At 39.7% G+C, this 23,411-nt stretch overlaps 1 protein-coding gene across 2 annotated transcripts in view; it reads left to right on the top strand.

Moving 5' to 3' along the window:
* usp (ultraspiracle) overlaps positions 1-23,411 on the top strand; it is a 589,909-nt gene that overhangs the window by 276,774 nt on the left and 289,724 nt on the right. The gene's annotated exons all lie outside the window — the stretch shown is intronic.

Raw genomic sequence — 23,411 nt, 5'->3', positions numbered from 1 at the left:
GCCCGTAAACACATATCTCGTTATATTACCCCGGTTTAGGGAGGGGGGCGGATATCTTTCAAAATTGTAGTAAAAGTGAAGGGATACATAAAACTGGATCGCAAGGGGTGGTAAACCACCCGGTACATTACGTCGGGGATAACTATCAAGTACACGCAGACCACTTCAAAAATACGTTTGTTCCAGGTCCGATGCGTTATCTGTAATTTGGTTCTGTGTTTAATATAGGGTGAGAAGACGTCCCTTATTTTACGAGATTTTCCCTTATTTCTGTAAAGTGTCCTGTTGTCCCAGCAAAAAATATACGGGACGCATATTGTCCGGTTTTTCGTGAATCGTCCCGTATATTTTAAAATACCATGTTTAAACTTTATTTATCACAAAGCTGTGGTGTATATTTCTCATTGTGTAAAGTAATTACAGTTTGTTTGCTTGGTACTATAACAAACTAGTGAGACAGACGTATATAAACTGTAAAAATGGCAAAATATAATCCTGTATATTGAACATTGTTTTGATATGAATATGTCTTAAGGCTGGGGGTTATCCGAAAATTTGTGTAACGCTACAAAATGTGTGACGGAAGTGGCGTCACATTAGTCGTTACCGCAGACCTTGGACGCCAAAAATGTTCTGTGAAATGAAGCAAATAAATCGTTCGTAATCAATATTTGAGTATCATTTATTGAAAGACATTTTCATGATCTTTAGCTTTTCGCAAAGGGAAAGGTTTGTTTTTTGCAATACTTTATGTACTGGAATAGGGACTCTTCTATTTTATTATTATTATTATTATTAATAATAATAATAATAATAATAATAATCAGTTAATAATAACCAGGACTTGTTTTCTATAAATAAATGGTGCTCTTTGTGAGGTCTGTGGCTCGTGTTAAAAAGTTATAATCTTAAATAGGGCCTGATAATAAACGGCAGTCGAAGTGTCCCATATTTTCATGACTGTAATCTGGTCGCCCTAAGTTAATATGCCGTTGCAGCCTACGGAGACGTACAGTCAGCCTATTAGCATCATGATACTGTACAACTTGCGTAGTCCGCCATTTATTTCACATGGAGGAAAATGATACAAATGTAGCTGGAATGAATACGGTTTGGCACGCCCAGATGCAACATGTGTAGGCACTATTCATAGTAAAGACTTAAAGCCTAAGTTGCGAATGAAAAGAATAGGACCGGGCGAGTTGGCCGTGCGCGCAGAGGCGCGCGGCTGTGAGCTTGCATCCGGGAGATAGTAGGTTCGAATCCCACTACCGGCAGCCCTGAAGATGGTTTTCCGTGGTTTCCCATTTTCACAGCAGGCAAATGCTGGGGCTGTACCTTAATTAAGGCCACGGCCGCTTCCTTCCAACTCCTAGGCCGTTCCTATCCCATCGTCGCCATAAGACCTATCTGTGTCGGTGCGACGTAAAGCCCCTAGCAAAAAAAAATAGGTAATGTGTGTATGATTAAGCCTCAATGTTGGAGTCGTTTGAGGCAATGCTAAAAGACCATATTCGGCCGTAAACGATGAATCATAAATTTCAAATGTGATGATTTGACTCTATTTGTAATTATTTCGAAGACATAATGCTGTGTTAGTAGGGACGAGAACGGAGGTGATTTACTTTCATGTGATAATAATAATAATAATAATAATAATAATAATAATAATAATAATAATAATAATAATAATAATAATCTTCTTCTTCTCGTTGTTGGAGTCGAGGGTGCGAATTGTGCCCCCCCTCGGGACTTGGCTGTATTTTGCGGTCGAATGTCCTTTCTGAATCCAACCCTGTGTGGAGAGTTGTCTTTCTTCTCTGTTTCGTGTTTCTCTTCTGACTGACAGTGAGAGATATTCATTGTGTGTGAAGATGCGTGTATTGTAAAAAACACAGGCACCCAATCCCTAGCCAGGTGAATTACCCAGACACGGCTGAAATCCCCTACTCGACTGAGATCGAACTCAGAACCCCCAGAATAGAGGACCGCGACGCTGACCATTCAGCAAAGAAACCGGTTACGCTTTACTTTCAGGTAATATAGAACTTATATCCGGCGCAAATAGGAATTGTCCTAAGTTTTGATGTAACAAAAGAAACAATTCTGGGAACAGCAGATCGAGGCCCTTACTTCCAGAAACTTGTCGGCTGAGTGTCGAAAAATATAACGATCTGTAACGAGAATATGGTGGTGATGGTGATTTGCATTCGCCCTTTTCGAACCACTTAACTACATTTTGTTGTGAAAGAAAAAACAGTACAGTTACTGACACTAAGGGTGACATGTGAATTCATAGAGCTAGTCCCGTTGTTCAGGGATAGTGTTCCTGCCTCTTACCCGGTTCTATTACCGGTCGGTCCAAGGATTTTCAATTTAGATCGAGGGCTGGAATGGGGTTCAGTTAGCCTCATGTGACTGAGGAGCTGGCAGATATGAGTGGCAACGGACCCGGTCACGAGAGCCAAACTGTAATTTGAGAGTGACTTCACGTTAACCAAGTGACTCTCCAATATCTGCTGGCCATTTGGCTAGGAAGCAGTTGTCTTCGCAGCCAATTCCCTTAATGGGCACTTGCATTTTTATTTTATTATTCTTATTTATAAATTTGCATGAATAAGTTAGTTCGATGTTTAATTCTTATATATTTCAAACATGGATTAGACGTGTTTCTTGACAGTAATAAATACTGTGACTTGAGATTGTGTTCATTAGTCTTCCAAGTCATGAAGCTCTCTATCGTGTATAATAAGAAACCATTCTGGGTGTAAACTAAGTACATCGTAATTGTTCTTTAAGAACAAAATTTAGATCTCGTGGCTTTCCTGACTATCAGTTTTCATCTTTATCCTTTCTTCGATCTTTGTATTTGTAAATCCTTTGTAAGCGTACTATAGGAACCCCTTTCTTCGACGAACCCCTCTCGTTCGTTCATTTATCTACACGAATAATATCACAGATCTGCAGCCAAAAAGCTGTTTCATAATGTTATCTGAATCTTATGTTTTTGGATGCGCCGAATTCGAAAATGAGCATTGTTTCCTCCTGGGACGTCAGTTTTTTTCACAATCGAAATGTAACTTGGTCAACCAGGTAAATCAATAATGACCAGTTGTTGAGTTTTGGCAGCAACAATGTGAATTCAATAGCATAATAGAACAGATAATTTTCTTTAAATTTCCAGCTCATGAGTGCTTGCTACATTTCAGTAGTCATCCAGCTATTGGCTTTGTGGTTCAAATAAGTGCAGTGCCTCCAAGAAAGTGTGTAAATTCGCCTGACAGTTTTAGTTTCATACGTTGAGAATTCATGATGAAAAAAGCAGCAGTTGAATATTACGGATGTTGTTAAGGGAGTTTATTTCGTTTCTTTTAAATTAAATTTGGTGACCAAGATAGTTTGGGCTCCTCATAAAGTATGTAAGCGGTGCGTTGAAGTTCTTCGTAATTGGTCAAAAGGCAAGAAAAAAGCTTTTCGATTTGGAATTCCTATGCTGCGGCGCGAACAAAAGAATCAGTGATGATTGTTATTTCTGTTCCTGTAATGTGAAGGGGTACAGTTCAAAGTGCACCATCACGTACCCCAATCTTGCTTCTGCTATTCGTTTCATTCCCCATGATCCAGACGTCCCTGTGCCCGACCCACCTACAAACCTGGATGAAGCCAATTTGCCTGATGAGGATAGAACTGCACTTCATCCTGAGGATGTATCAAGTTGTTGAGATATGTAAGTTGACGAACCACAACTTTTCTCGAAAGTGGAACTCTTATGATTTGGTGAGAAACCTAGATCCACCTAAGCAGTCTGCTGAATTACTTGGTTGTAGACTTAAAGGCAGAAATAATGTCGATGAAAGGTACATCTCTTGCATGGTACAGACATCGGGAAAAAGACTTCCTGTCTTACTTTTTTCATCAGGACAATTTGTGTTTTGCTCTGATTTATAGCGGTTGATGGCTCAGTTTCACATTCAGTATGATTCTTCTGAATGGAGGCTTTTCATTGACTCTTCCAAAAGAAGTTTAAAAGCAGTTTTACTACACAATGGTGGCCGTTATACGTTATGCGTCCATTCCTGTTGCTCATTCGGTGTACTTGAAGGAGACTTATGAGAACTTGGAGTTGGTACTCAAGAAAGTGGGTTACCAAAATCACAACTGGTCAGTATGCGGAGATTTAAAAGTATTGTGTATGGTACTGGGACAACAGGCTGGGTTCAGCAAATATCTTTGTTTTCAATATTTATGGGATAGTAGAGACCGAAGAAATCACTGGAAGCAAAGAAAAAAAAAAGACCATCAAGAAATCTAGTTGTTGGTCAAAAGAATGTCCTCAGGGAAACATTGGTAGCCCCTGAGAACGTTTTATTACCACCTATACATTTAAAATTAGGATTAATGAAGACATTTATTGAGGTACTTCCCAAAGATGATTCAAGTACATGGGATCCAAGTTTCAGGTTTATCGGAGGCAAAACTGAAAGAGGTTTTTTTTTTTTGGCCGGATATTAGAAAACTCATCCGACAAAGACTTCATTAGTTCAATGGTTCCAACCCAAAAAGAAGAGTTGGTTTCTTTTACTGTAGTCATGAAAAGGTTGTTTTTTTTTAACCAAAAAGGACGCAAATTGCAAGGAAATGTTGGAAACAATGTTGAAAGTGTTCCAAAGGCTTGGTTGCTCTATGAGCTTAAAAGTCCATTTTCTAAACTCACACACTAACTATTTTGCTAAACATTTGAGAGCAGTGAGTGTAGAGAACGTTTCTGTCAAGATATAAAAGAAATGGAAAGAATGTATCAAGGGAAATGGAGTGTTACGATGATGGCTGACTACTGCTGGATGCTGTATACGGATCTTCCAATCGACGTAAAGCCCATAGCAAATTGAATTCAGTGCACCACAAAACGTAAGAACCAGTCATCTAAACCAAAACAGCTGATCAAAAAGTCCTTTTTACAGACCTGTGTAGTTTATTCAGAGTCACGTTTATTTTTTTCTGCAGGAGTACGGCGGTCCACTTAGTGGGTAACGCCCTCTCTCTGGTCAAGAGATGTGTGGTGATTTGCGTTGTAGTGAAGGACGAAGGAGAAGGGATTGGCCGTAGTCTGTAAATAGGAAATATCTCGGCATTTGCATGGAAGTGAGAATGAGAAACCACGGAAATCATTTTCAGGACAAATAAACCCACAGTCACCCATATGTAGCCTGGAGATGGTTATGGATGCATCTATAGGATCCATTTCTAATGATGAAATTATAATTATTATGAAAGAGGGTTGTAAACGAAGTGGCTTAGCAGGTAAAATAGCTGCTGAGTAGAAAAGGTGTTGAGGGAAATATCAGTGATGGACTACTAAATAGTGGAGCAGTGCTGAACTAGATATGTAGGAGAGCTGTTTTGAATTATGAAAGGAAAGTAGATTGGAAAACACAAACATTTTGCTGAAAGAAAAGAACAATAATTTGTGCAGTAGTTACAGCTATTGCAGCAACAGTTATAATGGAATTTTCTCCTACGTTCTGTACGCTCTAGATATGAATTATCCATCGCGAAATGTGAATAGAGAATTTCAGAGAAATGGCATTTTTCAGACTTAATATTTTATTATGTTTATTCTCATAGCGTTGAGATAAGAATCCGCTGCTGTCCACGCAGATCAAATTCATAGATGGAATAGACATATAGTTGGCGATTTCTTGTCACATTAACAGTTCACAATGGAGAAAATGATTGTGTCAGGAGTATATGCTAACCATTACATTTTAATAACGAGTTCCAGTTACCGATCGTAAATTGCAGATGGGATTAATTCGTTATCTAGGAATCACTACATTTTCTTTACGGTGATCCCTACTGAGATTCAGCTAATGTTGGTACGTGTCAATCCAAAGATCAGTCATTGCGTTTTGTAGCAATGAGTGCGACATGAATTGAAATGTTTGGAACATGATGACGTTTGAATGCAAACAAACACGCAGCTAATGTTATTTTGGCAAAGTAGTGCGATGGTCCTTGTGAATGCATATCTGTGAATTTGGAAATAACTTTTCAACCTACCATTTACATATTGTGACCATATGCTTTAATATGCTGTACTTATTATATTACGTACAGCGGTTTGAATGGTTCACGATCACAGTTATCAACTGTTGTCTCTCTTTTAATGTGGTGGTGTTTTGTGCTACTCTGTTGCATGAATGGTGTAATCACACCTAATAGCTGGAAGTAATGTCCGAGAATCTCGAAGAATGTCAAATAGAATAATAAATTATTTAACATGGCGTCGATACGAAACTTCTTAGACCTTAGTACAACTTAGACTGATGTTAAAGAATTGTAGTTATTGAAACTTTATCTCGCGATAGCTATTTCAGGTTTTATATGTAGATGAAATGCCCTGCTTACTTCATTTGTAGGTCGTATACATTATTAGTTCAATGTTGGCGGTACATCAAACTGTAATTTAAAAGATACATTTTGCTATATATTTCTTTACCCGGACTGAATCTGTCACATTTGTGATATTGGCCAATTTATGTCGTATTTTCGTCTTGAAAGGATTAAGTTTTGCAATTTATTCCAAGTCTATTTAGAGAGCTACATCCTCTGCTATTATATTTAGTACTGTTTTTACAATTGCCAATTATTTTGTTTCAGAAATTAATATTAGTCAAAAGAAGAGCGTATTATTGTCCGTGACTACTCGATAAATGCATTGTGTTTAGAAAACTAAACACATCCTGTGACATTTTTAAGGTAAAACGCGTGTGAAACTAATAAATCATCAAAATGAAGGCTCTGTCCTAGTCATCGTAGTAATGATGACAACTCTTGTGTTCGCCGAGTCTTTGACACAACTTACTTTCTTCCATGTTATGAATTTAGAAGACGAAAAGAATCTGCTATAAATCAGATACTTGAAGTGATCTTTCCTGAAGATTTGTATATCACATCATCTCTCTCTCCCACATCCTATTGCTCGCTTGCTCGTAGGAGCCTCCCACTATCTCTTCTCTGTCGTCTCATTCGCTGTGTTCCATCTGCTGTAAATTTGAACTACTGTATGTCATTGTCGTTCACTGTTTAGAATACTGCATTTAATTTTCGTGTTGACACTACAGCATTTATCCTTTAGGAATCATAGAAAATACTGGATCGTACTTTTTCACACTAAAGAACATCCCATTAAAGTACCAGACGAGAAAAGTCTCACAATAACACAGAGGGGCTTAATGTTCCCATCAAACATATCTATAGAACTCGGAAATGAGGTGCACAAATTATTTGGTGTGTTAGTGTCAGATAAATTCAAGATCGCATTTCTAAATTCACACAATCCAGAGTGTCGCGGAAACCTTGGCTTTGGAATTAATGCAGTTGGCAGATTCCACAATTATTTTGTGACTGCGGGAAGAAATTGGAAGACTTGTCTGGACATTGCTTAGATATTTGGGTGGATATTTTTAAAATAGTTTTTTCCAATATTCACACCGACTTGTGTGTATTCAACGAAGTGTTTCAGAGGGAGTAGACCTATTCTATAGAAAATAAACTGGCCTAACTTCCTGTAAGAGGTCCAGGAAAGCTGCAGTGTTCATAGAGTGCAAATGGTGAGGTACACTAATAACTAACATTTACATTTGTGATTTACTGTTTTCTATCAGTGTGTATGTGAATGTTCCATTTGCCTAGAACATGGATAGAAATCGCAAGAATATGTCGGCAAACTGTACTTGGGGAAACGAATGGACATAAGAAGGTTACGGGAATGATATGCATTATATGTCAGAATTAACAAATATTTATGAATATGTTAATTTGTTTTTGACCGAGTTCGATAGCTGCAGTCGCTTAAGTGCGGCCAGTATCCAGTATTCGGGAGATAGTAGGTTCGAACCCCACTGTCGGCAGCCCTGAAAATGGTTTTCCGTGGTTTCCCATTTCCACACCAGGCAAATGCTGGGGCTGTACCTTAATTAAGGCCACGGCCGCTTCCTTCCCACTCCTAGCCCTTTCCCGTCCCATCGTCGCCATAAGACCTATCTGTGTCGGTGCGACGTAAAGCAACTAGCAATTTGTTTTTGCTTTTTATAATGTTAACAGTTTCTTGAGTGATTTAAGCGAGTATGTTACACAAGTGGAGCGGATGTGTATCACCTCAAGTTCCACCCAAAATGTGATGTTATCAGAGCTACAGTACGGCCTGGACATCATGAAGGCAGTGTTACAGCGGACATTGCTCACATTCAGGTTCGGAGACTGAACAGGTAACTTTTCATATTTCGGAAACTGTATATGTAACTTCAGATATTGAAGGTACAGACTAGCGGGATTTGTCGTCCTTGAAAATTGTAGTAACTGAGCGATATTGCTGCGTGATATGAATCCATGTAGCTATAAGCTTGATGAATTCAGGAGATTGTAGGTTCGAATGCTACCATCGGCAGCCTTGAGGATGGTTTACTGTAAGCCGAGCGGTTAGGATCGCGCAGCTGTGAGCTTGCATTTGTGAGACAGTAAGTTCGAACCCCACTGTCGGCAGCCTTGAAGATGGTTTTCTGTGGTTTTCCATTTTGACACCAGGCAAATGCTGGGACTGCACCTTAATTAGGTCCACGGCTGCTTCCTTGCCACTCCTAGCCCTTTCGTATCCCATCGTCACCATAAGACCTATCTGCGTCTGTGCGACGTAAAACAAATTGGAAAAAAAAAAGTTTACTGCAGTTTCCCAGTTTCATACCAGGCAAGTGCTGAGTCTGGACCAAAATAATGTTGATTAATCGATGCTGCATACAGTAATATGTCTTGCCTCTGGTAATAACTTGCGCTATTGAAAGAATAACAACCAGACACATTTTACATGCTTGTATTGATTGACACCATGACACACACACACACACACACACACACACACACACACACACACACACACACACACACACACACACACACACTGCCTGTGCTTACACAGACTTACTAATGTACAGAAAATAATTGCTGTTAACTTAAACAAATTAAAACCAACATTCCTATGTACCTTATGATTACGGCCACTTTACTCTCAGTCCGAGCCCTTTCCTATCATATCGTCATCGGAAACCTATCCGAGTTTATTGTTACGTTAACCACTAGGGAAATAAAAGGATCATCATTAGACTATTTTTATATCTGACGAAACTCCGATAACTGATAACCATACAATGTAAAAATAAATATTGGAGAGTTGGCAATAAATAGATAGTTCTCATTACGGCTGCCACTCTGTGGGGTGTAAAAAATGTACAGTGTCACTGCTTTGGAAAAGTGGGAAAATCGAAAGAATTTTTTCTTCAGAGCGATAATTGGGGAAGAAGTGTCTGAAGGAGGGAACGACTTAACACATCACTGAAAGGGATCCAATAAATAGAAAAAATTTAAGGGAAAATCCATGTCGTGGCCAAAAGTGCCCGGAATTGGTCGGGTGCCACTCATTCTCTGTAAATGACCTAAGAATATTGTGGGGATCATTTTGGAATTTTGACATTTTAAACAACAAAGTGATTTTGTTTTGTCTAATATTCAGCGGAGTAATGTGCTGCAGCACCGTGAAGGTACGCAATCGGATAAGACTCAAGTTACTACAGAGATTTTCTTACCATTGATTTAAGAGAACTTTAGGTTTACTGATGTTTTTCTCCGAAAGTTGGAAATTGAATAGTGAACATTAGTTGGTAGCGATTTGTAATCGTAAGTTAAAAACTATTGACATTATTATCATGTACTAAGTAAAGTACTCGTTCTCCATAGGTTTTTTTTAGCAAGGATTGAAGTCATTAAAATACGGTATACCGCAAGTATCTGTGTGCCTTACAACACGATGTTGTAAAAAATATTTACGATCTTCTCATCGGATACATGGATAAACCCACTGAATATGAATCCTAATCCTACACAATATTAAAAAGAAGCACGGAATATACATATAATACGGCGGCGATGATGATGTAAATGCCTGCGTAAATAAACTATATAAAAATACAACTCCAAACGCTTTCTGTAGAATGGAGCGCTCATTCTTCACCTAGCCTGTAAACAAACGAACAACGATTTACGCGGCGAAATAAGTAGCATCTTCATTAGCGAAGGCGACCATAACAAAAAGAAAATCCAAGAAAGCTGAATTTTCTCCGAAATCGTTAGTTAAGAAGAATATGCATGTGACGTTTCTTAATTTAATTTTAGGGTCGCATGGTGCACTTTATTTTTTATATGATCAACTCAGAACATTTTAAGCTAGCCTTGGACCTATGGGAGTAATTGAGTCCCTCTCCCATTTGACAGGCGAGGGACTCCTTGGAAACAACTTGGCGAACGAAATGCAATTCGATGGAGAGCCATCAATATTAATGGGGCTTATGGAAGAAAGAAAGTAGAACTGGCTGAGTCAGCAAAGAGGATGCATCTGGATGTGCTAGGAGTAAGTGATATTCCGGTAAGAGGAGATAACGAGGAAGAGATAGGAGATTATAAAGTGCACTTGACTGTAGTTAGAAAGGGAACGGTTGAGTATGGCGTTGGGCTGCTTACCAGGCATACCATTGCACGCAACATAGTTTCTGTTAGGCACGTAAATGAGCGAATGATGTGGGTAGATTTGGCAGCTGGAGGAATTAGGACAAGAATTGTGTCCGTGTATTCACCATGTGAGGGTGCAGACGAGGATGAAGTTGACAAGTTTTATGAAGCATTGAGTGACATCGTGGTCAGGGTCAACAGCAAGGTTAGGGTAGTACCTACTAATGGGCGATTTCAATGCGAGAGTTGGAAATAGAACTGAAGGATACGAAAGGGTGATTGGTAAATGTGGGGAAGATATGGAAGCTAATAGTAATGGGAAGCATTTGCTGGACTTCTGTGCTAGTATGGGTTTAGTAGTTACGAATACATTCTTCAAGCATAAGGCTATTCAGCGCTACACATGGAAGGCTAGGGTTACCAGATCTATGATAGATTATATTAACCGACTTTGAATTCAGGAAGTCTGTTAGGAATGCACGAGTTTTCTGGAGATTTTTCGATGATACAGACCACTATCTGATCTGTAGTGAACCAAGTATCCCTAGGCCTAGGTAGAGAAAGTGAAATCTGTCTGCAAACGAATAAGGATAGAAAATCTCCAGGACGAGGAAATTAGACAGAAGTACATGGATATGATTAGTGAGAAGTTTCGAACATTAGACAGTAAGCAGGTTCAGGATATAGAAAGAGAATGGGTGGCATACAGGGATGCTGTAGTAGAAACAGCAAGGGAATGCCTACGAACAGCTGTGTGTAAAGATGGGAAAAAGCGAACATCTTGGTGGAATGATGAAGTACGAGCAGCTTGTAAACGTAAAAGGAAGGCTTATAAGAAATGGCTCTAAACAAGGGCTGATGCAGACAGGGAATTGTACGTAGATGAAAGAAACAGACGTGGTTTCCCATTTTCACACCAGGCAAATGCTGGGGCTATACCTTAGTTAAGGCCACGGCCGCTTCCTTCCAATTCCTAACCCTTTCCTATCCCATCGTCGCAATAAGACCTGTCTGTGTCGGTGCGACGTAAAGCCACTAGAAAAGAAAAGAAACAGAGCGAAACAAACAGTTGTTGAATCCAAAAAGAAATCGTGGGGAGATTTTGGTAATAACCTAGCAGGGAAACCTTTCTGGACAGTAGAAAAGGATCTTAGGAAAGGAGGGAAAAATGAAATGAACATTGTTTTTGGTAATTCAGGTGAACTCATAATAGATCCCAGGGAATCACTGGAGAGGTGCAGGGAATATTTTGAACATCTTCTTAATGTAAAAGGATATCTTCCTGGTGGTGTTGCGAACAGCCAAGCTCATGGGGAGGAGGAACATGATGTTTCGTAGATCTAGAAAAAGCACATGACAGGATACCGAGGGAAAAGATGTTCGCCATACTGGGGGACTATGGAATTAAAGGTAGTTTATTAAATCAATCAAAGCCATTTATGTAGACAACTGGGATTAAGTGAGAATTGATGGTAGAATGAGTTCTTGGTTCAGGGTACTTACAAATGTTAGACAAGGCTGTAATCTTTCGCCTTTTGCTGTTCGTAGTTTACATGGATCATCTGCTGAAAGGTATAAAATGACAGGGAGGTATTCAGTTAGGTGGAAATGTAGTAAGCAGTCTGGCCTATGCTGACGATTGGTCTTAATGGCAGATTGTGCCGAAAGCCTGCGGTCTAATAGCTTGGAACTTGTAAATAGTTGCAATGAGTCTATATAAATAAAATTGTAGGGGGTCCGCTGTCTGTAATTTCTTTTGATTTGTCAATTTTTCAGATATTTATCCGTTTTAGGTCAACTCAAGACCGAATCGGTGGTTTTTTCGTTTCGTGTCTGTTTGTTTGTCTGTTTGTCTGTTTGTCTGTCTGTTTGTCTGTTTGTCTGTTCCACCATCACGTCGAAACGGCTGGATAGATCTCAACCAAACTTCATATTTAGAGTATACTCATCCCGGGGAAGGTTTCGATATGCATATTATTTTAAAATCTTTGAATACACGGGGGGTTTATAGGAAAACCAGAATGGTTTTTCCACCATCACGTCGAAACGGCTGGATAGATCTCAACCAAACTTCATATTTAGAGTATACTCATCCCGGGGAAGGTTTCGATATGCATATCATTTTAAAATCTTTTAATACACGGGGGGTTTGTAGGAAAACCAGAATGGTTTTTCCACCATCACGTCGAAACGGCTGGATATATCACAACCAAACTTCATATTTAGAGTATACTCATCCCGGGGAAGGTTTCGATATGCATATTATTTTAAAATCTTTGAATAGACGGGGGGTTTATAGGAAAACCAAAATGGTTTTCCTTCATTTTCTCTTGTAATATTGATTTTCTGTAAACTTCGTTTACCGTACGTGAAACGTCTCTTCATTATAAACAACTTTCGTTATGTTCATAATTTACCTTACTCTTCACATGACGGAGAAATTTACAAATTTCCGCTGGTATCATGCTCTGCATTGAGTGACCGACAGACCGACAACGAACCTACAGGTTACCATGGCAACGTCTCTGACTGCATGCCAGCAGGGAAGTAACGTATTGCCATTTTCCTCATCATGCTTTTAAATTCGTGGTTGTTCCTTGGGTAGAAGGCAATAGAGGCGTCAATCGGCCTATCTGCGGGATATTGGCGGAATATCGTTGGATGTTATAACCGTCCTCGAATAGATTAAGTAATAACACCATTAGTCATCTTCTTATTATTTGTTTACCTAAGAATCACTGGACCTAAATTTCTCCTCTGTTACCGCTTTATTATATCCATAACTCACACTAGCATAATTTATTGAAGGGCATTTGATTTTCCAATACATTCACATGGCATTTACATATTTGTCGTTATCCGGCTGTCCTCAGTTATAATCCATTTTCTATTACTTTCAACTTTCTTAACTGTATTATTTTCTTCCTTAATTACGCCGTATGCACTCGAGTGCTACAAACTACTGGATGTATTTCCACCAAGACTCATATTTAGAATACACCTGTCCTTGATAGGTTATAGGGCAAAATATTGTTTCTAAATCCCTGAACTGACTGGGGGTTTATACGAAACCGAAACAGTGATTTTGCACTTCCACAAAATATACACAACCAAACTTACAGTAATGGAAATCTACCTACCTTGGTAGAAATTAATTTCTAAACCTTTTTTCTCGTGTGCATCATTTCGATACGAGGATTAATAAGGGAGATATCATTAACGGACCGTTTTTCTGTACAAGTCCCATCGGACTTAACTCACGAGCGGGTGCGTGTAAAGCGTATTCCTTACAACTTGAAAACTACTGAAGACATTCGAACCAAAATTTATATTTAGCATCCACCTGTCCAAAGGTAGGTTTTAAACGTAAATAACATTTCATGTTCCGGAATGGACTGGCGGTTTTTGGGGAACCGATATGGTGATTTTACTCTTCCACAATATATACAGAACAAGACCAACCTGACTGGAAATCGACCAAACGTGATGGAATTCCACCTCTAAACCTTTTCTTTCATGTGCATTTTGTCCTCAGGAGGATTAATATGGGAGATATCATGAATGGTCACTTTTGCAGGTTAAGTCCAGCGGACATAGCCCAAAAGTTGTTTTACATGGAGCAGATTCCTTATCTATATAAATCAAATCGTAACGACTGTGTGCCTCTACACTGACTATTTTGGCGAAATTTTCGTACAGCTTTCCGTTTAAGGGGTAATAATGACCATCTCCATAATTTTTGGTTTAGTTTCCTGAAAGTCCTAATTTTTACCCGTCTCGCCCAAAATCCAGATTGTGGCATAATCTCTCAGAAAAAAAAGAAGATAATTGAAATTTGACAAAATTATACGTTTTAGCCTGTAACGAACGGAAAACATCCTAAATCATAAATTTTTTCACTTTTTATCCCCGAAGAATATCGAAATATGCAGGCAATTTTAATGATGATGCAGACCTTCGGAAATTCCTATCACATAACGGATTGCACAATCTCCGTTCAATTTGGAATGATCTACAACCTTGGTCTTATGACTTTTTGCCGTATCTGTATCCCTTTTACGTTTGATTATTCTCTGTTAATCGATGTTAAGTCAATTTGGAATTTTCACATGCATAATTCATACTTTCAATTATATGAAATACATAATCATCAAACTCTTCACGAAAATTGGCCCACCCAGTAGCCATATATGAACCAAATGCTATGTATGTAGCTGTCACATAATTAACCGAAAAGTAATGTAATGTGATATAATCTTACAAAACCTTTACCCTGATTCCACGTTTCTAACTCAATCTGACCCAAGAATAGATGATATATCATAGGACCAACCATTTAGGCCACTAAATCCGGCGTGTTTTATGGTATAATCCTTTGTCGATATGACGTACGTTTAGTAGCAGTTAATCTGTAAATGAAGGTCTTCAATATTGTAAACACGCATATACTTTCGTATGTCGATCTATATATGTTCACTGATGTCGATTTTTAGCGATCGAGAAAGGGTGGGTCTGCTATTGTAATCAGTACTTCCCACACCGACTTTGACTGGAAGTAGGAAAGGGTTCCTTCTCCAACTCCTGTGTAACTGTCATTAGTAAGGAAGGCCTACAATTGTAATGAATAGTTCCCTTCTCCATTTCACTTGCAGAAGGCAAGTGAGCATGCAGTTTTGTTTAAAACTCCCCTACCCGATTGTGTTTGGCAGTAGGCAAGGGTGCCCGCCATTATAAAGAAATGTCCTCATCTAAAATGTAACTGGCATTAGGCATAGTGGCCTGCTATTTTGATGGAAACTCACCAACTTGGTGTGACTGGCAGTAAGCTGGCTGGCAGTAGGAAAATGAGCCTGGCATTATAATGATAACTGCACAACTCAATTTCGAGTGATAGTAGGATAATTGCATGCCATTATAATAGAACCTCCTAAACTGTAATCTGTCTGGAAGTAGGACAGGTGGGCTGCCATTTTAACGAAAACTCCCCAAATCGATTCTGTTCGCGTAGTAGGCAATGAGGCCTGCAATTATAATATAAACTTCCCAACTCGATTGTGAATGCCAGTAGGCAAGTGAGCCTGCCGTTATAGCACAAATCCGTAACAAACACTTTACATTGGAAACAACGTACGGGGACCTCCCCATGCTCTTTCTCGGATAACGCTAAGAGACATGCAATTTTCAAACAATCTTATTTACTGCATGTACACTATTTACTTCGATATTCGAATACAATGCAGAATACCGTAGCGAAGCACGGGTACATTCGCTAGTATGGAATAAAAATTAGCCTTTCGAAGACTAAATTGATGTGAGTAGGTAAGAAATTCAACAGAATTGAATGTCAGATTGGTGATACAAAGCTGAAACAGGTAGATAATTTAAAGTATTTAGGTTGTGTGTTCTCCCAGGATGGTTACATAGTGAGATTGAATCAAGGCGTAGTAAAGCTAATGCAGTGAGCTCACAGTTGCGATCAACAGTATTCTGTAAGAAGGAAGACAGCTCCCGGACGAAACTATCTTTACATCGGTCTGTATTCAGACCAACTTTGCTCCACGGGAGCGAAAGCTGGGTGGACTCTGAATATCTTATTCATAAGTTAGACATGAAAGTAGCGAGAATGATTGCTGGTACAAATAGGTGGGAACAGTGGGAGGAGGGTAATCGGAATGAGGAGATAAAGGCTAAGTTAGGAATGAACTCGATGGATGAAGCTGTACGCATAAACCGGCTGCGGTGGTGGGGTCATGTGAGGCGAATGGAGGAGGATAGGTTACCTAGGAGAGTAATGGACTCTGTTATGGAGGGTAAGAGAAGTAGAGGGAGACCAAGACGGCGATGGTTAGACACGGTTTCAAACGATTTAAAGATAAGAGGTATAGAACTAAATGAGGCCACGGCACTAGTTGCAAATAGAGGATTGTGGAGACGTTTAGTAAATTCAGAGAGGCTTGCAGACTGAACGCTAGAAGGCATAACGATCTATAATGATAATGTATGTATGTATGTATGTATGTATGTATGTATGTATGTATGTATGTAACCGTTCACTCGTTATTTTAGTTGATGCAAAGCAAAAATTGGCCAAATTTGTTACAAATTCCTGTAAAATCCTGCTTAGTTCGAAGCGGTGAAATATATCTATTGCGTGACTCGAGATTTCAAGCTATAACCTTACCAAATTTCGGCTCAATCTGTCCCGTAATTTTCGAGGCTATCCGGAGCAAACACCATCTAATTTTTTATTAATAACATAGATATATGTAATCAACATTTTTTACCTGTTCTAATAATATTATGCTACATATTGTTTAGCATTTATCGTTACAAAAGCTCCCTCTGTGAATCATTGGTTGAATGTCGGCATCCGGATCCCATGATGGCTGGTTCTAACCCTCAGAAATAGTGGGACTTTTGAAGGACGGATTTAACACTCCATGTCGTACGATATTGGAGTATAAAAGAGTTCGGTGACGTATTTGGTGTTTACCCTACAGAATTAATTGAAAACTTACCCATACACCGGGAAAGTTGGCCGTGCGGTTAGGGGCGCGCAGGTGTGAGCTTGCATCCGGGAGATAGTGGGTTCGAACCCCACTGTCGGCAGCCCTGAATATGGCAGCCCTAGGCCTTTCCTATCCCATCGTCGCCGTAAGATCTACCTGTGTCGGTGCGACGTAAAACAAATTGAAAAAGAAATCAGCCGGAGATCCCCCAACAGAGATCTCTCTGAGTCTGATAGAGTGGAACAAAACGTCGAAATTGACCCCCAGACAACCTAAATGGCGTTATATTAAAATGCCTGGCCATGGTAACTGAGAGCATGCAATTATTATTATTATTATTATTATTATTATTATTATTATTATTATTATTATTATTATTATTATTATCTGGCTCCTTAGTTGAATGATTAGCATCACAGCCTTCAGTTCCGTTCCGGGTGTCCTGTGGTCGATATCGGCCCAGTTCGGGATTTTAGCCGTGCTTGGTGAACGCGTAGCCACTCCGCTCGGTTCTATTAAGAGGTCTTACAATGTTCGATATTCATTTACTGATGTTTAATATGAAGCTTATGGTATCGTAGTGGTTTGTATTAGTCATTTCTCTGTAATGTGCACTGTGTGCGGCCTGTTGGCTACCGCATTTAATCTCGATGCGAGTGGGTGGCTGCTTGCTTGTTTATCAAATGGAGTACTTGTTTCAAAATAATTTACATTGGGAAACCTTGACGAATATCATCTTTAAATTTAGGAGTGCTCTCTCTCTCTTTCTTTCTCTCTCTCTTATTTCTATTAGTATACGGACCTTCAATTTTTAAATTGAAAACTATGCTGTATTACTTGAAATTCACGTTCATTGTTGAGAATATGCTGGGAATAGCTGGCCGCCTGCTCGTAAGATGGCAATATAAGTGTAGCTGGTTGGTAGCTTCCTGACGAAGGCCAGACAGTTTGCGGTGGTTTTATTGCGCTTCTTAATGTATGAGAATGTGGGTGTCCGCTTGTGCGTTCACAATCAAGGCTATCGAGTGCTCACGAAGGTGGCGCTTCTTGATACATCTTACCTACTTGAATATAATAATAATAATAATAATAATAATAATAATAATAATAATAATAATAATAATAATAATAATAATAATAATAATAATATGTTTTATTTATCCTGGCAAAGTTAGGGATGTACTCCCTTTTTTACACTTAACCAGTCTTAACCTAGAACACGTAACAACTACTGATGACAATAATATGATAATATTAACAATAATAACAGTAATAGTATTAACAAAAGTAATCACACTTACAAAAGTCATGTCATCTATATAATACAAATCGTACGTAGAGTACATTAAAAATATATGAATAATGAGTACTATAACTACTACTTAAGAGAAAATTTAGAAAATACATACGTTTCTACAGTACACCGAAATATCGCCTTCAAATGCGAGGGGAAGAGAAGGATTAGTAAAAAGAAGAAAGTGATGAAGAAAAAGATGATCTGTGAAAGGGAGAGGGAAATAATGATGGAGAGGTGGTAGGAGGAGGTGTTTTTAGGTCATAATTTAATGATTCATGCATGTTTACGTAGTATTTCGACACAGGCATGTTTAAAAGCTGAGCTGCTGGTCATGCTTCTGACGTCCACTGGTAAGAGATTTCATTGTCGGGCTGCGGTTACGGTGAATGATTTCGTGTAGATTGCTGTTCTGTGTACAAGAAGGGATAAACACATGGTGCTGCAGGATCGGGTATTTGTGTTATGGTCTGTGGAGAGGAGCTTCATACGATCACGCAGATAGGCTGGTTGAGAAGTTTTAAGAATATAATGCAAAAAGCAAAGAGTATGAAGTATGAATATAGAGCTCCGTGTGCCAGAATACAAATTTTAAATTCTGGTATAATAATCCAGGTTGGCGGGTTCGACTCTGCCCGGTCGTGTTTGAAAGTGCTCAAATACACCAGCTGTTAATCGGTAGATTTAGCGGTACATGAAGGAACTGCGGAATAAAATTCAGACTCTTTGCCGTCTCCGAATACCGTATAAGCGGCTAGTGGGACGTACAGCCAATTTATTATAGCTATTGAAATGTATAAAAATGGGTGAGAAGAAAAGTTTTGTCCTGTATGCTGTACGTAGTAAGTTTTCAACAAGACGTACCGACGTACAGAAACAGACACAATTATTATACTGGAGTCCATCAAATTAATCCTACAGCCTACATTTAAGAGGATAGCGGGTTCGAACCCCACTGTCGACAGCCCTGTAGATGGTTTTCGGTGGTTTCCCACTTTCACACCACGGTCGCTTCTTTCCCACTCCTAGGCCTTTGCCACCCATCGTCGCAGTAAGACCTATCTGTGTCGGCGCGACATAAAGTTTTTTTTTTTTTAATTAGGGACCGATCAATTTTTGTGTGATTGTATAAGAGCCAAATTCGATGGGATAAAAGTCGCTTTCCCAGGAAATGCTCTCTGTTTCCACACTTCACACATGCATATACATACATATAGCTTAACTTGGAAAAACGAATACTCCGGATTTAGGCTAAGTGGTAGAAGTCAGCAACCAGGTTGCTAATATTTCATTTGTTTTCGGATGTTGAATCGCTGTTGTTTATTGTGTCGCGTTGTGTCTATAACTGCTCCGGGGTTCTTTCATTCAGTCGCAAATTAATCGAAGAGCAGTGTGTTTTTGTACTACAGTTTTGGGGGACCACAATAAAAATACCCTGTTGCTGATAGCATATTTTGAACAGAGAGTCGCTGCTGTTCTACCGCCGTTATGTCGAGCTCGGAGAAATTGGAACAAATGATCAGAAGAAACAGAATTTTTAGAAAGGAGTAGCCTATATATTCATTTCGTGGCTCAGAGCTGTGGCATTTATGGAAATCCCACAGAAGGGGGTCTCTCGAACTGGCGATTAATCGTTTCACTTTAGGAAGCTGTTCCACTATCTGAAACTGAAACCGTACGGACCAAAACTTTTGCAAGTGCTACACGTGATTAACAGACTATCGTTTAGAGTTCCAGTCGTCATGAAGCTGATCTCGACTTATGGGAAACATTTTTATGGACAGGAAAAAAAAAAAAAAAGCTGAACAGTAGGGTAACCCGGCGCAGTTTTATTTATGATGCTACCGACAATCCATATGAAGTTATCTTAAAATTCTTTAAAAAAATTTGGTGGTACTCTTTGGGGTGGAAATTGAAGAGGAGATGTCACAGGACCATTGTTTTTGAAGGTACGTTTACCAACGATCGATATATTGGCACGTTACAAGAACTGAAAACATCCCTCATTTGTCGATATATAGTTGTTATGGCGACCATTTGGTGTAGGGGTGAGGATCTTCTTGAACCAACAATCGATTGCCTGACTGGTTTGGCCGTTGTGGCAGGACAAAATGGCCATCCAGATCATGCGATCGAACACCGTCTGTATTGTCGCCTTGAAGTACCGGTACCATGAAAGATGGCATTTTTTCCAGTAACCACATCACACTAGCAACAGCTGATCAACGACTCGGACACTCCCAGTACTAATAGCCATGCATTAAATAAATAACCTTGTAACTGGCTCAGATACCGGCAGCATCCAGGTCAACGGCAACGATTCGACAATGGCGACTACGTTTACATGTTTAGAGTCCTGCTTACTAGTTGATGGAGATGTCTGTGGAGGGGAGCGATCAAGAGTAAATGCGGGCTAATTGCGTTGAAAGGCAAGTACTAGGGTGTTCTGTGATAGGAAAATCCCAGTCTATAAGTCCAAAATATGTCGAGGAGTATCTCGCCCTGTTGAACTGTATAGCGCTGAGTGCTGCCATCAACTAAGAGCGCTGAGAACCAGTTGCTCGTTATGGAGATGCGAATGTTGTGATACTCATTAGGCCTCACTCGCCTTAATCGCATCCTTCCATACCGTAGCCAGTATCGCTCACAACTGGGAAGTTGATGTGGTCTGACCAAGCGGCCGACCGAAATAGTGTTGGCGAGACACAGTAAGTCTAATAAATCTAGAACTGAGACAGACCATCTCACGTTCCGTTGGTGTCTTTAAACCGGGTTAAGTGACGATCCAAAATCCAGTGGGCGAACTGCACCAACGGGTCAAACGCCAGGATTATTAGCCATACATACATACATACATACATACATACATACATACATACATACATACATACATACATACATACATACATACATACATACATACATACATACATACATACATACATACATACATACATACATACATACATCATTGTAGACTATTATCCCTTTCAGCGTTCAGTCTCTGTGAATTTACTAAACGTCGCCACAATCCTCTATTTGCAACTAGTACTGTGGCCTCCTTTAATTCTATACCCCTTATATTTAAATCGTTAGAATCCGAGTCTAAATATCCCTTTACTTTACTTATCTTACTCTCCATTACAGAGTCCATTATTCTCGTAGGAAACCTATCCTTTTCCATTCGTCTCACATGACCCCACCAGCGCTTCATCCATCGAGTTCATTCCTAACTTAGCCTTTATCACCTCATTCCGAGTACCCTCCTGCCATTGTTCCCACTTGGTTGTACCAGTTTGTACGGGCGAGTTGGCCGTGCGGGTAGAGGCGCGCGGCTGTGAGCTTGTATCCGGGAGATGATGAGTTCGAATCCCACTGTCGGCAGCCCTGAAAATGGTTTTCCGTGGTTTCCCATTTTCACACCAGGCACATGCTGGGGCTGTACCTTAATTAAGGCCACGGTCGCTTCCTTTCAACTCCTAGGCCTTTCCTATCCCATCGTCGCCATAAGACCTATCTGTGTCGGTGCTACATAAAGACCCTAGAAAAAAAAGTTCAAAAGCAATCGTTCTCGCTACTTTCATGTCTGTTACTTCTAACTTATGAATAAGGTATCCTGAGTCCACCCAGCTTTCGCCCCCGTAAAGCAAATTTGGTCTGAAAACAGACCAATGTAAAGATAGTTTCATCCGGGAGATGACTTCCTTTTTACAGAATACTTTTACTGCACCTTGATTCAATCTCACTTAATATATTATCATCCTGGGAAATGAAATGGCGTATGGCTTTTAGTGCCGGGAGTGTTCGAAGACATGTTCGGCTTGCCAGGTGCAGGTCTTTTGATTTGACTCCCGTAGGCGACCTACGCGTCGTGATGAGGATGAAATGATGAGGAGGACAACACATACATCCAGCCCCAGTGCCAGCGAAATTAACCAATGACGGTTAAAATTCCCGTCCCTGCCGGGAATCGAACCCGGGACCGCTGTGACCTAAGGCTAGCACGCTAACCATTTAGCCATGGAGCCGGACACCATCCTGGGAGAACACACGTCATAAATACTTGAAATTATCTACCTGTTCCAGCTTTGTATCACCAATCTGACATTCAATTCTCTTGGATTTCTTACCTACTGACATCAATTTAGTCTTCGAAAGGCTAATTTTCATACCATACTCATTGCCCCTATTATCCAATTCCAAGAAATTAGACTGCAGGCTTTTGACATAATCTGCCATTAAGACCAAGTCGGCAGCATAGGCCAGACTGCTTACTACATTTCCACCTAACTGAATCCCTCCCTGCCACTTTGTACCATTCTTCCAGCAGATGATCCTTGTAAACTACGAACAACAAAGGTGAAAGATTAAACCCTGTAAATGCCTTAAACCAAGAATTCATTCTATCATCAATTCTCACTGCAGCCCAATTGTCAATATAAATGCCTTTGATTGATTTTAATAATCTATCCTTAATCCCATAGTCCACCAGTATGGCGAATATCTTTTCCCTCGGTACTCTGCCATATGCTTTCTCTACATCTATGAAACATAATTGTCTATTCTATTCCTGCCGTAGCATCTTTCAATTAACTGGCGCATACTGAAAATCTGATCGTGACAGCCCCTTTATGGTCTGAAACCCCACTGATTTTCATCCAACATCCTCTCAAACACTGATCGCACCTTCCCTTCCAAGATGCCAGTGAATACTTTGCCTGGTATACTAATCAATGAGATACCTCGATAGTTGTTGCAATCCTGCCTGTTCCCTTGCTTATAGATAGGAGCAATTACTGCTTTTGTCCAATCTGAAGGTACCTTACCAACACTCCACGCTAATTTTACTACTCTATGAAGCCATTTCATCCCTGCCTTCCCACTATACTTCACCATTTCAGGTCTAATTTCATCTATTCCTGCTGCTTTATGAGAATGGAGTTTATTTAGCATCCTTTCCACTTCCTCAAACATAATTTCACCAACATCATTTTCCTCCTCCCCATTGAGCTTGGCTGTTTGCAGCACCACCAGGATGATTTCCTTTTACA

Source organism: Anabrus simplex, chromosome 4, assembly GCF_040414725.1.
Source record: "Anabrus simplex isolate iqAnaSimp1 chromosome 4, ASM4041472v1, whole genome shotgun sequence".
NCBI lineage: Eukaryota > Metazoa > Arthropoda > Insecta > Orthoptera > Tettigoniidae > Anabrus > Anabrus simplex.
The sequence above is the reverse complement of the archived record's forward strand: the minus strand, read 5'-3'. Positions and strand labels throughout refer to the sequence as shown.